The following is a 15,262-nucleotide window of genomic DNA, read 5'->3' as shown; positions in this document are numbered from 1 at the left end:
CCACAACAAAAAGCCAGCCAATATTATTATTATTATTATTATTATTATTATTATTATTATACATTCCTTTCGGGTGTTCAACGCATCCTTCTCTCTCAAAATTCTCTCAAAATCTTCCATATTTAGCAAATGAAGCGAACCTGGTGGCCATGTTTGTTTACAAATTGTCACAGTCACTCGCTAGCATGGAAGTTTTATGTCTCTGACGTGTGACGTCAAGTTGTCTAGACAACCATGCAATATCTTAAACCATATTCAACGCTCATTCTCCATTGGGTAGAGTGATGTACAGTAATACACGTAGGATAAGCGATATGCGAACAATATTGCATGCTCTCATCTCATCTCATTATCTCTAGCCGCTTTATCCTGTTCTACAGGGTCGCAGGCAAGCTGGAGCCTATCCCAGCTGACTACGGGCGAAAGGCGTGGCACACCCTGGACAAGTCGCCAGGTCATCACAGGGCATATTGCATGCTATCAAACCAAATGAATGAAACCTGCTAGAAGGGAATAGAACATGTTTTTATTCCATGGAAAAAGTGTCCTGTATGGATAATAAACTTTTATGTTGCATGATCGAGGAGGAACGATGACATTTCCTATAACTTTTGGCTCAGCCGTGGTGTCTATGGTGTGATGATATTGATCCAACCTCGCAAAGTGAAGCGATCAGGTTCCTTGAACGCCCACACACACACTCTCACACTTTGATGATTTTTTCTTGTAAATTTACAACTTTAATCTCAGACATTCTGACTATTTTTCTCGGAATATTACCCTTCTACCATCTCTATATTTCTTTCTTTCGTTTTTCTTCTTCTTTTTTTTAACTTACAATGACCCTAATATGCCATCATATCTAATGCACCTAATATCTTTTTTTCTGTTTTGTTATTTTGTTTCTTTTTTTTTTGTTTTGCATTTGTTTTATTATTTATAGATTATATTTATTTCTTTGACTTGGACTCGTCCTGTCTTTAACAATGACAGAATCACATTAATGCTAATACTAATGTCACCCAGAACCAGCACTGATGATGTCAGCTAACTAATTTAATCGAATAGTAAGAAAGAGGCACGTTAGATAAATGTGCGGCGGTATGACATGGGGACGGTTTTCTCTGTATGTCACCATCTCGCTCTTGCTCTCTCTCTCTCTCTCATTTATCAGGCCCACAGCACCTGCATCCACTATATTGATTCTATGGAGGCAATTTGCTGAGAAACGGTCGTAAAGTGTGGGATTTATCGCACGGCCACTTGGCTGTCAGATGATGGGTGTAAAACGCGGCTGTAAAGAGCAGAATGGTTCAGGATGCGACGCTTTCTCGTAAATAAATGTGGCCTCTTTCAATACGAGTCCAGTACAGAAGATTATCGAGCACAAGGAAGGTCAGACATTAATAATGTCCCACACTTTACCTATTGACGTGGATCTGTCCATTTCTAATAAAGCTATTGGTCCTCATGGCATGTTTAGGGTCCTGGTGGGCAGACACCCAGCTTCCCACACACACACACACCCTCCCAAAACCACTCTTAATATTGTTTTATCAGTTTAAAAGTATGAAATTTCAGAATGCCATAACACAAATTGAGATGATCCAGTTCGGATCACCATCAAACAAACCCTGAACATGTATGTATGATAAGGGAGGATATGAGATGGGTTGGAGAAAACACACACACTTCAGAGTTGTTATCTCTCACCACATCTATACCGTTTATCCATTGCAGGTCATGGGGAAGCTGGAGCCAATCCCAGCTGACATTGGGTAAGAGGCAGGGCACATCCTAGATGGGTCATCAATCACAGGTCTCACATACAGAGACACACTTTTATACACATATATGGGCCACCAATTTGGAGTAACCACCTGAACTAACCTGCATGTCTTTGGACTGTGTGGGGAAACATGAGGAGGATGAGGACTCCACACAGAAAGGACCCTGTTGGCCAGGGGGTTCAAACCCAGAACCTTCTTGCTGTGAAGCAACGGTGCTAACCACTAGACTAACCTAGCACTAACCTTAAGGCTGTTTCTGTTCCTGACCATTGTGTCTCAGAGAGCATTACTGCAGTCTTGTTGATTTTAATTCAGATACATCCTTACTACTTTAATAAAATGAATTGTTTACGTATAAACTGAATATTGTCTAATATATAGCATAATCCGGCGGCACGGTGGTGTAGTGGTTAGCGCTATCATCTCACAGCAAGAAGGTCCGGGTTCGAGCCCCGTGGCCGGCGAGGGCCTTTTTGTGTGGAGTTTACATGTTCTCCCCGTGTCCGCGTGGGTTTCCTCCGGGTGCTCCGGTTTCCCCCACAGTCCAAAGACATGCAGGTTAGGTTAACTGGTGACTCTAAATTGACCGTAGGTGTGAATGTGAGTGTGAATGGTTGTCTGTGTCTATGTGTCAGCCCTGTGATGACCTGGCGACTTGTCCAGGGTGTACCCCGCCTTTCGCCCGTAGTCAGCTGGGATAGGCTCCAGCTTGCCTGCGACCCTGTAGAACAGGATAAAGCGGCTAGAGATAATGAGATGAGAATGAGATAGCATAATCATTTACGTAGGCTGGTTATTATACTTCCATTCCAACATGGTGAATATTTTAGAGCTGAGTTTTTCCTTATGCAAATTATAAGACGCAACAGACCGTGCTGTTAAATGAATATAATATAAACCAAGGTGGTGTGTTACAGCCTGAAACATCACTTTATCACCATGGAGTGGATTCGTTTTGTATGACAGGATGGACTGGAGTGTGTTACCCCACAGTAATCACCAATGATTATAAAAAATTATTAATGAATGTTACATTGCAACTTTGAACAGTTTATGTTTAATGTTGTTTTGTAGACAGGCTACTTCCTGTTACATTACATCACATCACAGGCATTTAGCAGACGCTTTTATCCAGAGTGATGTACAGCATACCCAGAGCAGCCTGGGGAGCAGTTGGGGGTTAGGTGCCTTGCTCAAGGGCACTTCAGGTATTCCTGCTGGTCCAGGGAATCGAACCGGCAACCTTTTGGTCCCAAAGCTGCTTGACCATCAGGCCATGGCTTCCCCATCCACTTATTTCAATGATGAACAGCCATTCCTTCACAAACATCATCATTCTCTCTCTCTCTCTGTCTCTTTCTGTTTCTCTGTCTCTTTGTCTCTCTCTCTCTCTGTCTTTGTCTCGTTCTCTGTCTCTCTCTCTCTCTGTCTTTGTCTTGTTCTCTGTCTCCCTGTCTCTCTTTGTCTCTATCTCTCTGTCTTTGTCTCTTTCTTGGTCTGTCTCTTTGTCTCTCTCTGTCTCTCTGTCTTTGTCTCTTTCTCTGTATCTGTCTCTCTCTCTCCTGAACTGAAGACCGAAGTGTAAACTCCTCTGTTAAAACTCCTTCCATTAATGTGACTGATATCTCTCCTTTACAAAGCCTTCATCACATCAATCATGATACATATTACTTTAACACATTTTATAAACATTCCCTGTGTTATTAGTCTTTGCTTATACAGACCGTCTGCCGTAGAAGTCCCTGTGTCTGAGCCGTTGCTATAGAAACAATAATGTATTAGAATCTCATTATCTCTAGCCGCTTTATCCTGTTCTACAGGGTCGCAGGCAAGCTGGAGCCTATCCCAGCTGACTATGGGCGAAAGGCGGGGTACACCCTGGACAAGTCGCCAGGTCATCACAGGGCTGACACATAGACACAGACAACCATTCACACTCACATTCACACCTACGGTCAATTTAGAGTCACCAGTTAACCTAACCTGCATGTCTTTGGACTGTGGGGGAAACCCGAGCACCCGGAGGAAACCCACGCGGACACGGGGAGAACATGCAAACTCCACACAGAAAGGCCCTCGCCGGCCACGGGGCTCGGACCCGGACCTTCTTGCTGTGAGACGACAGCGCTAACCACTACACCACCGTGCCACCCCACGTATTAGAATGAGTGCGTTAATATAAACATGTTACACAAAACCTATCTGACCAATCAGAGACAAGAACTCAGCTTCACTGTGGAATAAAAGGAAAGAACTCACACCTGCCACCCAGGCAGAGGTTTTTTTTTTTTTTTTAGCTTAGTTTGTGAATCTTTTTTGGCACATTAGAAAAAAAAAATCCATATGTATTCATCCAGTGTACAGCCCATAGAAACCTTAATCCATGTGATGATGATTAATCCGCATTCATGGATGGAAAAGTGATAAAGATGTACAGGAAACACTGAGATATCTCAGACTGCTCTCTCGGCCAATCAGAGCACACCGTACTGGACTCATATTAGTCTGAGAAATATCATTTAACTAAATTATTAGTATTTAATAACTGGTAGAATTAAAATAGTTCCAGCTGGTGGATTCGGCTGTGGCAAGGAGAGAGAGAGAGAGAGAGAATGAGTGAGTTTTTGCCCTTGGTTGCCTGAGCGTGTCTCCTTAATGACGAATGATCCAGGTGACTTATGACCATCGCATTAGCGGAGGTGAGACTCCGGTAATATCATAAAGCAGTGTTTAAATATTTTAATTTCATTCATCAGGAACCGCTGTGACGCACCGCTCCTGTTCTGCTCATCGCTCATCAGCTGAACGAGTGCATTATTCATTAGTACTAATTATTTTCCCATAACGCCTGCCCCGATATATTTAACCCTCCTATCATATCGGCCTGTAATGACCCTGTAAAACTGAATTGCTGTGAGAAGAGGAGTTGGGAAGCTCATTTAGAGAACATCAGTGTGTGTGTGAGAGAGAGAGAGAGAGGTAATTTAGGATGAGAGTCTCTTTTCTAATTTGAGGAAGGACATTTGTTCTAGTCTGCTTTACACACTGAGGGAGATTTCCTTATTTGATAAGTGTGTGTGTGTGGGGAGCTATAAGTTTTTTAGCATACTGTGTTTAATCCACACCCATATTACGTATACCAAAGATGGAAAGATAAGAAAAACAATGAAACGTAGCCTATTAAATATACAAATATAGGAAGATTTTAATATCTATTCAAATTAAACATGTTTTTTATTTTTTATATAACCGTAACCAATTCTTCTGATTATCCTTATCCATTTAGCGTGATGTATCAGCCCAGGTTCCAGCTGTGGACATTTCTTCATGCTGTAGGCAGCGGTTCCAGCTGTGAGCATGGGTTCCAGATGTACCAGGTTTGTGAGATTCAGTTCTTGTCCACGGAGGTGACTGTAACACTAACAATTAGCATCCGTAATCTTTGCGACGTAGCCCACTGTAACACTGTCCCTCATTAAATTGCTAACCGATAGCTAGGATAAGGTTCACTAAAAGTTTTTGAGTTGACTTAAAACTAAAAAAGAAAAAAAAACAGTATTAATTGTACAAAAGCAGAGGCGGGAAGTAACATAACAGGGTTTTTTATTTTAAAAATAAATAAATGGGACGTCATTAATATGTACATACAAGCAGGAAGAAGATCAGAGCGTAAATTTTTGGTTCAATGTGAAAAAAACCCCCAAAACCCCAACATTTCCACACAACTTCACTAATGGTTTGATAATTGAGGCCTGTTGTATGTCTGAACGAACACGAGCTAGTGAGTTAATCGACCTAGCAAGTTACTGAAACTTAGCATTTAGCTAAGTTAGCTAGCTAATGTAGTTAACGTAATTCTCATCTTTCTTTATATTCTCTTGATGAACATTTTGGAGTTAATTGTCAGTTGCAGATGCCAGAAACAGTTACACAAGTCGTTTTCATCAGATGACGTATTTATGCTTACTCAAGTCATTTTCTTTTACTACATCAAAACGTTTCCTTTTAGTTCCTGAAGTGAACTCCTCCTCCTCCTCCGGCAGCAGTGTGTTTACTCGTCAGTGTGCATGTTTTCTTTCCATTGCTGCGTAAAAGACGAATAATGCTTTCATTTATCTGGAATCTTCTGTGAAATTCTAATGACGTTTTTCTTTCACATTCCTCCCTGGATTCCTAGTTACCATGGAAATGTTATATTTGGGGGGGGGGGATTAATACTTTGTTTTTTACATTTTTGATCTGGTTAGAATGGAAATATTATTATTATTATTATTATTATTATTATTATTATTATTATTATTATGTTCACGGTACTGAAACCCCTCAGTTTGATTGGAGAAAAGCTGAATAAATTCTCACTTCCTGTTCAGTCATCAGGTCTTTTGAAAATATTAATAATTTCAGAGAAGTGTTTAAAATTATATTTTAAAAATATTTATTTTATATTTTCTTTTGCAAGTGCAGCATTTTCCAAAGTTATACTTCCTTTCCTTCATAATATTTTTATATTTTAATTCTTTTTGTTCTTTTGTTCTTTCTTTCTTCCTTCTATTTATCTATTTATTTATTTCCCCCTTTTCTTTCCATTTATTTATTTCCCCCTTCTTTTCTTTCCTTATTTTCTGCTTTTCATTCTTTCTTTCTTCTATTTATCTATTTCCCCATTTTCTTTCCTTTCTTTCCATTTATTTATTTCCCCCTTCTTTTCTTTCCTTATTTTCTGCTTTTCATTCTTTCTTTCATTCTTTCTTTCTTCTATTTATCTATTTATTTATTTCCCCCTTTTCTTTCCTTTCTTTCCATTTATTTATTTACTTCCCCCCTTCTTGTCTTGCCTTATTTTCTTTCTTTCTTTCTTTCTTTCTTTCTTTCTTTCTTTCTTTCTTTCTTTCTTTCTTTCTTTCTTTCTTTCTTTCTATGAATGCTTATGAATAGGACACACTTACATATCTGTACACACCTTTACACAGTGGCTTTATTGGGTGGATGAAGCATCAACATTATGATCTATAATAATAATAATAATAATAATAATAATAATAATAATAATTTTTATTTAATTTATATCACACATTTCACAAATTCAGCTCAAAGTGTTTTCCAGAAAAAAAGAAAATAAAATCACCATAAGGGAAAATGCTAAACAATCGACAAAGAATTAAAAATGTATTATAAAATAACCAAAAAATCAAATCAGTCATTAAGATGGAAAATAAAAAATAATAATGTTGCATTGTGGAAAATCAGGATCTTGTAGCTCAAAAAAAAAAAAAAAGATTAACATGCTTTGCATTTGAATTTTCAAACACACACCAGAAGCTACAGATGTACATTAGCGACACTTTTATTTCTGATAGTACACATCTTTGTAAAACGTTGCGACTCCCCGCTGGAGTATTGTCATACACTTGCATTTGCACAGGGCTGTGTGTGAGCACTCACCTGAGCTGTTTATTCTGTCACTCTGACGTCTTTATTGTGTGTGTGTTCTCTGCGTGCTGCTGTTTAATTGCGTTAGAACGTTGCGTTGCTGTCCTCGGGCCAAATCCAACACGCGTCTGAAGTGAGATGTGACAGTGAGGGTGCAGTGGGACTCGCTCTCTCGACTCTTTCTCTTTTGTATTTTTTTTTCTGCTTATGTTTATCTGTGCAATACTCGAGCTTGATATAAGGTGACTTTTCTTCAAAACATCAAGCAGTTGTGGTAAAATCACCTGAGGAACATCATCACACCTACAACAAACACACACATCAAGTTTCCTCTCGATTTCCTTACGTTACATTACACTGAAATAAATCAAACTAAACACTGAAATTAATCTAGTTTTGGTGACACGGTGTCCTTTTAGTAGTACAGCAGTCAGTAATGACTGTTAATTGATTGTGATTTCTTGATGTTTTTCACTCAGTAGTTATTTTAATAAGATTGAAGGATGCTCTGATCCAAGTTTATACATTCAAGGGCTTTGAATCCTTCGTGAGCTCGAATCCTGATCATGCCACAGCTATATGTGGCCAAGACAACAAATTTGGTCGTGCTGTCTGGGCAGGAGGGATAACGTTCTCCCTCGTTTGCACCAATCACAACAACACTGTCCAATCACAGGCTTCTGTGAGCTTATGGATGTAGAAGAGGGCAGATAGAGAGCGTCCTGGTCAAGAAGGTACAGCTGGCTGTTTAACGGGTCTCAGAGGAAGCATGAGTAATGATAGAGAAGAGCTGGTTGGAGGTTGGGAATCAGACAAGACCAAATTAGAGAGAAAAATAGTGAATTAAAAAAACCCAAAGTTTCATTAGGTATGAATATGAACACTCTGAATATCGGCTGAATGTCAGACACTTATATTCAATGGCAACTTTTTTTTTTAAACACTTTTGCTGTTTAACTATTTGAGCCTTTCAGAATTATTCCCTGAAGGTGAAGTGAATATCACTGAGCCTGAGGTGGATAATTGTTTTAGTATAAATACACAAGTGATTATTGAAAAAAAACCTTATTAAAAATTGTTTATTTCAAACTTCAAAAGTGGCATGCAAATGTAATAATGGCGCAGTGCAGATTTCTGTCACTTTTCTATGCCGACTCACATAAAACACTTTGTTTTGAAATCATCTCCTCATCTCATTATCTCTAGCCGCTTTATCCTGTTCTACAGGGTCGCAGGCAAGCTGGAGCCTATCCCAGCTGACTACGCGCGAAAGGCGGGGTACACCCTGGACAAGTCGCCAGGTCATCACAGGGCTGACACATAGACACAGACAACCATTCACACTCACATTCACACCTACGCTCAATTTAGAGTCACCAGTTAACCTAACCTGCATGTCTTTGGACTGTGGGGGAAACCGGAGCACCCGGAGGAAACCCACGCGGACATGGGGAAAACATGCAAACTCCGCACAGAAAGGCCCTCGCCGGCCCCGGGGCTCGAACCCGGACCTTCTTGCTGTGAGGCGACAGCGCTAACCACTACACCACCGTGCAGCCCGTTTTGAAATCAATAAAATAAATCACCATTCCACTTTACCTTTGAATAGTTTTAGGAATAGTTTTAACTTCACAGCATCTTTAGTGCTTTTAGGAACAGCATTTTCTTTCATCATTTTAAATTCTTCCTCACTTACACTGACAAAGTGATCAGCCACCATTTTGCCGAGCCACTCGAAGGGATTATCGAGAAATAGTCCGAATTTCTCAATCAATCAGCGCACCTGATATCCTATAATCACCTGCATATTTATACTAATATTAGTTATTACCAGGTGGCACGGTGGTGTAGTGGTTAGCACTGTCACCTCACAGCAAGAAGGTTCTGGGTTCGAGCCCAGCGGCCAGCGAGGGCCTTTCTGTGTGGAGTTTGCATGTTCTCCCCGTGTCCGCGTGGGTTTCCTCCGGGTGCTCCGGTTTCCCCCACAGTCCAAAGACATGCAGGTTAGGTTAACTGGTGACTCTAAATTGACCGTAGGTGTGAATGTGAGTGTGAATGGTTGTCTGTGTCTATGTGTCGGCCCTGTGATGACCTGGCGACTTGTCCAGGGTGTACCCCGCCTTTCGCCCGTAGTCAGCTGGGATAGGCTCCAGCTTGCCTGCGACCCTGTAGAACAGGATAAGCAGCTACAGATAATGGATGGATGGATAGTTATTTTCTCCACCAACTTTGTTGGACTCCAAACATGTTTTCTTAAGCAATTATTTTTTTCTGGTCACGCTTCCATAAAGCCCCACTCTGTGGAGTGTACGGCTTAAAGTGGTCCTATGGACAGATACTCCCATCTCCACTGTGGATCTTTGCAGCTCCTTCAGTGTTATCTTTGGTGTCTTTGTTGCACCTCTGATTAATGCCCTCCTTGCCTGGTCTGTGAGTTTTGGTGGGTGACGTTCTCTTGTCAGGTTTGTAGTGGTGCCATATTCTTTCCATTTTGCTATAATGGATTTAATGGTGCTCCCTGGGATATTCAAAGTTTGGGATATTTTTTATAACCCAACCCTGATCTGTACTTCTTCACAACTTTGTCTCTGACCTGGTTGGAGGCTCCTTGGTTTTCATGTTGCTTGTTTAGTAGCGTTGCAGAGTCAGGGTCCTTCCAGAACAGGTTGATTTACACAGACATCATGTGACAGATCATGTGACACTTTGATTGCACACAGGTGGATCTTAATCAACTAATTATGTGACTTATGAAGTGAATTGGTTGGACCAGCTCTTATTTAGGGGTTTCATACGAAAGGGGGTGAATACCTATGCACACTCCAGATTTCTGTTTTTTTCATTTTAATTATTGTTTGTGTCATAATAAAAAACACTTTTCACCTTTAAAGTGGTAGGCATGTTGTGTAAATCAAATGGCGCTAACCCTCCAAAAATCCATTTTAATTCCAGCTTGTAATGTGACAAAACAGGACAAACACCAAGGGGGATGAATATTTTTGCAAGACACTATGTGGAGCCAGGATTTGTTTGTCTTTTCCCAATGTAGTTCAAAAAGTACTGAACAGATTTGGCTGAAATTTGGTGACAGCTTTAGTATTATCCTAGGTTAAAGTGGTTTGATTTTGATGTTGATATGATGTGGCTTGGCGGAGGGACACACTCTACCATGCACCTTTCTAGTTTCATTGTCATACCCAAATTCATCTACAGTATAGCCATATAGAAAATACATCACAAGAATCTGTGAATCCCAAAGTTAACCTTTGTAACTTTTCAAAATCTTACTTTGAATTGTTTTATGTTTAAGCATCAGATCATGTACTAAGAATATGTTCTAACTTACAGTATTTAATAATTTCAGTAAAAACTAGAAGGGCACTCTGCCAAGCCATGTATTTGCATCAAACTGTCATCAATTGTTCCTTGGCCCATGGACCATCTTTCCTCCAAATTTCATCAAAATCCATTCAGTACTTTTTGAGTTATGTTGGGAACAGGCAAACAAATGGAGGCAAAAACATAACCTCCTCCAACAAAGATGGTGGAGGTAATAATTGACTTTTGAGGGTGACACAGTGTTCTCACTTCACAGCTCCAGGGTTCAAACCTAAGCTTGAGAGTGAATGTGTGAAGGTGCATGATAGACTGGTGTCCCATCCATCCAACGTGTATTCCTGACTTGTACCTGTACACTACCGTTCAAAAGTTTGGGGTCACCCAGACAATTTTGTGTTTTCCATGAAAAGTCACACTTTTATTTACCACCATAAGTTGTAAAATGAATAGAAAATAGAGTAAAGACATTTTTCTGGCCATTTTGAGCATTTAATCGACCCCATAAATGTGATGCTCCAGAAACTCAATCTGCTCAAAGGAAGGTCAGTTTTATAGCTTCTCTAAAGAGCTAAACTGTTTTCAGCTGTGCTAACATGATTGTACAAGGGTTTTCTAATAATCCATTAGCCTTCTGAGGCAATGAGCAAACACATTGTACCATTAGAACACTGGAGTGATAGTTGCTGGAAATGGGCCTCTATACACCTATGTAGATATTGCACCAAAAACCAGACATTTAGTAGAATTTAGCTAGAATAGTCATTTACCACATTAGCAATGTATAGAGTGTATTTCTGATTAGTTTAAAGTGATCTTCATTGAAAAGAACAGTGCTTTTCTTTCAAAAATAAGCAAATTTCAAAGTGACCCCAAACTTTTGAACGGTAGTGTAGTTCATGGGAGTCCAGATCCACCATGACCCTGACCAGGATGAAGCTCTTGCATGATAAAATATGGATGATTTTACTTTTAATACATTTAATTAAGAAGACTTTTGGGACTTGGGCGGCATGGTGGTGTAATGGTTAACACTGTCGCCTCACAGCAAGAATGTTCTGGGAGAACATGCAAACTCCACATAGCAGGTGATGGGGGCCTTTCTGTGTGGAGTTTGCATGTTCTCCCCGTGTCTGTGTGGGTTTCCTCCGGGTGCTCCGGTTTCCCCCGCAGTCCAAAGACATGCAGGTTAGGCTAATTGGTGGCTCTAAATTGACCGTAGGTGTGAATGTGAGTGTGAATGGTTGTTTGTCTCTATGTGTCAGCCCTGCGATGATCTGGTGTCTTGTCCAGGGTGTACCCCGCCTCTCGCCCGTAGTCAGCTGGGATAGGCTCCAGCTTGCCCGTGACCCTGCACAGGATAAGTGGTTACAGATAATGGATGGATGGATAGATGGACCTTTGCCACTTGTCACGGCACAGGCAGTTTGTCAGACTGGTCTAACCCACTTGTTAAAGTAAAAAACAAAAAAAGAATGGTAATCTTGCCTCACACTGATGTTAAAGTACACTGTCCATACTTTGTGATTTAAACTAATCTCCACTGCTTTGCTTTGATGCCTATTATCCCACTATAGCGAATCGCTAAAGGTCCAATTTTATGTAATTTATGGACTATTTGAATGTAATCAATCTACAAATCTTTTCAAGCAATCATTGACAAAAGCACATGAGTGTTTCTGTGAATCCTGAGAAATTTGTGTCCCAGAGCCATCTCTAGGCCTGTGTAATGTGGAGAGATCTAAAACCTCTATGTACAGTAAGAACTCCCTGGGGCGGACTGTGAAAAATTCAGCAGACCTCTCTGACATTTCTTAGTTGTTGGAAAAAATTGAAATAAAGGTGAAAATGGCCAACTTGGCTTGTCCCACCTGCAACCTTGGTTTGAACTAACAGGGTTATTTCTGCACTGAAAGCCAGAAGACAAGATTACCCTCTGTGCATGTCATGGATAGGAATGTTTTTAAAGAAACACAACCAGTCAACCAGTGAGTCACTAAACCTTGAGTCCGAGTCCAGTCTAGAGTCCCCAGTGTTCAAATACAAGTCATTAAAGAAAAGTTTGAGTCGAGTCCAAGTCGAGTCCACTATTGATTGGAGTCAAGTCCAAGAACAAGACTCCAACTGCACCATTTGACGGTGGCTGTTTTAGCACCATTAACATGAGTTTGTTCCTGAACATGATATATGAACAGGTGAATGTGCATTCTCTTTGTCAGGGAGTGCAAAGTATTCTGTCAGAGATGGCTGGGAGATGGATGTAAGTGCAGAAGGTGTGTTTATTAATACAAGTGAAGATGGTAAACAATCCAGAATGGCAGGCAAAATCGTAAAACGGTGAAACAGGCAATAGGTCAAGCGAAGCACAAACAGGCTATCATAGACTCGGCAGAATCAAAGATGAGAAACAGAAAATCAGGGATCAGGAAACCAAACAAGGTAATAAGGCTTGGTAACGTGTCAGCAACGCAACTCAATACTTCGCAAAATAAGTGTGTTTTCACAGTTTTTATACTGGCGCACTGATTGCACCTTAATTCTGTGCAGGTGTGAATCATTTATGACATGCACGAGAGTCTGTCTGATGCACACACCAAGATGCGCAGGTGTGACACTCTTGTACAAAATTAGTACAAAAATTAATATGGATATAAATATCTTATGCCAAATTATTATGGCATGTTACAAAAAATAAAGAAAAAATCAGAGTCCTCATCTCCAATTTACAAGTCTGAGTGCAGTTAATGTACGAGTCCGAGTCCAAGTCATCAGTGCTCAAGTCCAAGTCGAGTCACAGGTCCTTAAAATTAGGGCATGAGTTGGACTTGAGACTGAGTCCTGGACTCGAGTACTACAAGCCTGTGGTCAATTATGTGAGGGTGCTGAATTTGGCCCCTTGACTCATATTATCTGGCAGGGCAACAGAACAACATTTTGTGCACACGATCGTGTGTACTGTTTTGGTATGTGTTTCGCGTGGAGGTGAGCGTGTAAAAATTGAAGTGTACCTTTTTAAAGTGTCAACTATGTGATGGTGATTACATCTGCGTGATTAACTGTGGGAAGTAGTCAGTATGATGAAACAAAGTGGCAGCCCACTCCCTTCACGCACATGACCCTGGGCGATAATAGGTAGATACCAGTGAACATGGCAAACCAAAAAGCCCAAAATTTATCAACTATGTGACATCTAATTTAAGCTAGATTTCGCATTGCTGATGCTGCTGGATACTGCAGTGCAGGCTACAATTTCACCAACAATATCTACTGAAGCCAAATTCTAGACAAGCCGTTTAATTTTGACTTTAAAGGAGGGGGTGCACAAAAAGGAACAGGCCTAGCTTAGTTATCCATCCATCCATCCATTATCCATAACCGCTTATCCTGCGCAGGGTCACAGGCAAGCTGGAGCCTATCCCAGCTGACTACGGGCAAGAGGCAGGGTACACCCTGGACAAGTCACCAGATCATCACAGAGCTGACACATAGAGACAAACAACCATTCACACCTACAGTCAATTTAGAGCCACTTTGGACTGTGGGGGAAACTGGAGCACCCAGAGGAAACCCACGCAGACACAGGGAGAACATGCAAATTTTACACAGAAAGGCCCCCCGTCAGCCACTGGGATCGAACCCAGAACTTTCTTGTTGGGAAGTGAGAGTGCTAACCACTATACCACCATGCCGTCCCTGGCTTAGCTATTATTAGCTTAAATATTTTGACTACATTTAGTCTCAAATTAAGATAAAAAAAAGTTATTCCAAGTTATTGTTTTCTGTCATTTATACAAATACTGAAGGATTACCGCCACCAGGATTGTATTACAGGAATAGATAGTAGCTGGTCTATCTGTCACAGAGTTGACATCTCACAAAACGATGTATGTGATTCGTATTTTATCCTGAAAAATATAAAAACGTTTGAATGCGGCTCTGCTGTGGACCTTTCACTTGGGATGATGTTGTACTATCATTTGGCAGTATTTATAACAAAACCCAACATACAGTGCCTTGCAAAAGTATTCATCCCCCTTTGTGTTTGTCCTGTTTTGTCACATTACAAGCTGGAATTAAAATGGATTTTGGAAGGTTAGTACCTTTTTTTTTTTGCACAACATGCCTACAGCTTTAAAGGTGAAAATTATTGTTTTATTGTGACACAAACAATAATTAAGATAAAAAAACAGAAATCTGGAGTGTGCATAGGTATTCACCCCCCAAAGTCAATACTTTGCAGAGCCATTTTTTGCTGCAGTTACAGCTGCAAATCTCTTGGGGTGTGTCTCTATTAGCTTAGCACATCTAGCCACTGGGATTTTTGCCCATTCCTCAAGGCAAAACTGCTCCAACTCCTTCAAGTTAGATGGGCTATGCTGCCACAGATTCTCAATTGGATTGAGGTCTGGGCTTTGATTAGGCCATTCCAAGAAATTTAAATGTTTCCTTTTAAACCAATCCAGTGTAGCTTTAGCACTATTTTTCAGGTCATTGTCCTGCTGGAATGTGAACCTTCGTCCCAGTCTCAAACCTCTGGCTGACTCAAACAGGTTTTCCTCCAGAATTGCCCTGTATTTAGTGCCATCCATCTTTCCTTAAGTCCTGACCAGCTTTCCTGTCCCTGCAAATGAAAAATATCCCCACATCATGATGCTGCCACCACCATGCTTCACTGTAGGAATGGTGTTCTCAGGGTGTTGGGTTTC

The sequence above is a fragment of the Neoarius graeffei genome, chromosome 4 (assembly GCF_027579695.1).
Source record: "Neoarius graeffei isolate fNeoGra1 chromosome 4, fNeoGra1.pri, whole genome shotgun sequence".
Classification (NCBI taxonomy): Eukaryota; Metazoa; Chordata; class Actinopteri; order Siluriformes; family Ariidae; genus Neoarius; species Neoarius graeffei.
Note: the sequence above shows the minus strand (reverse complement) of the source record.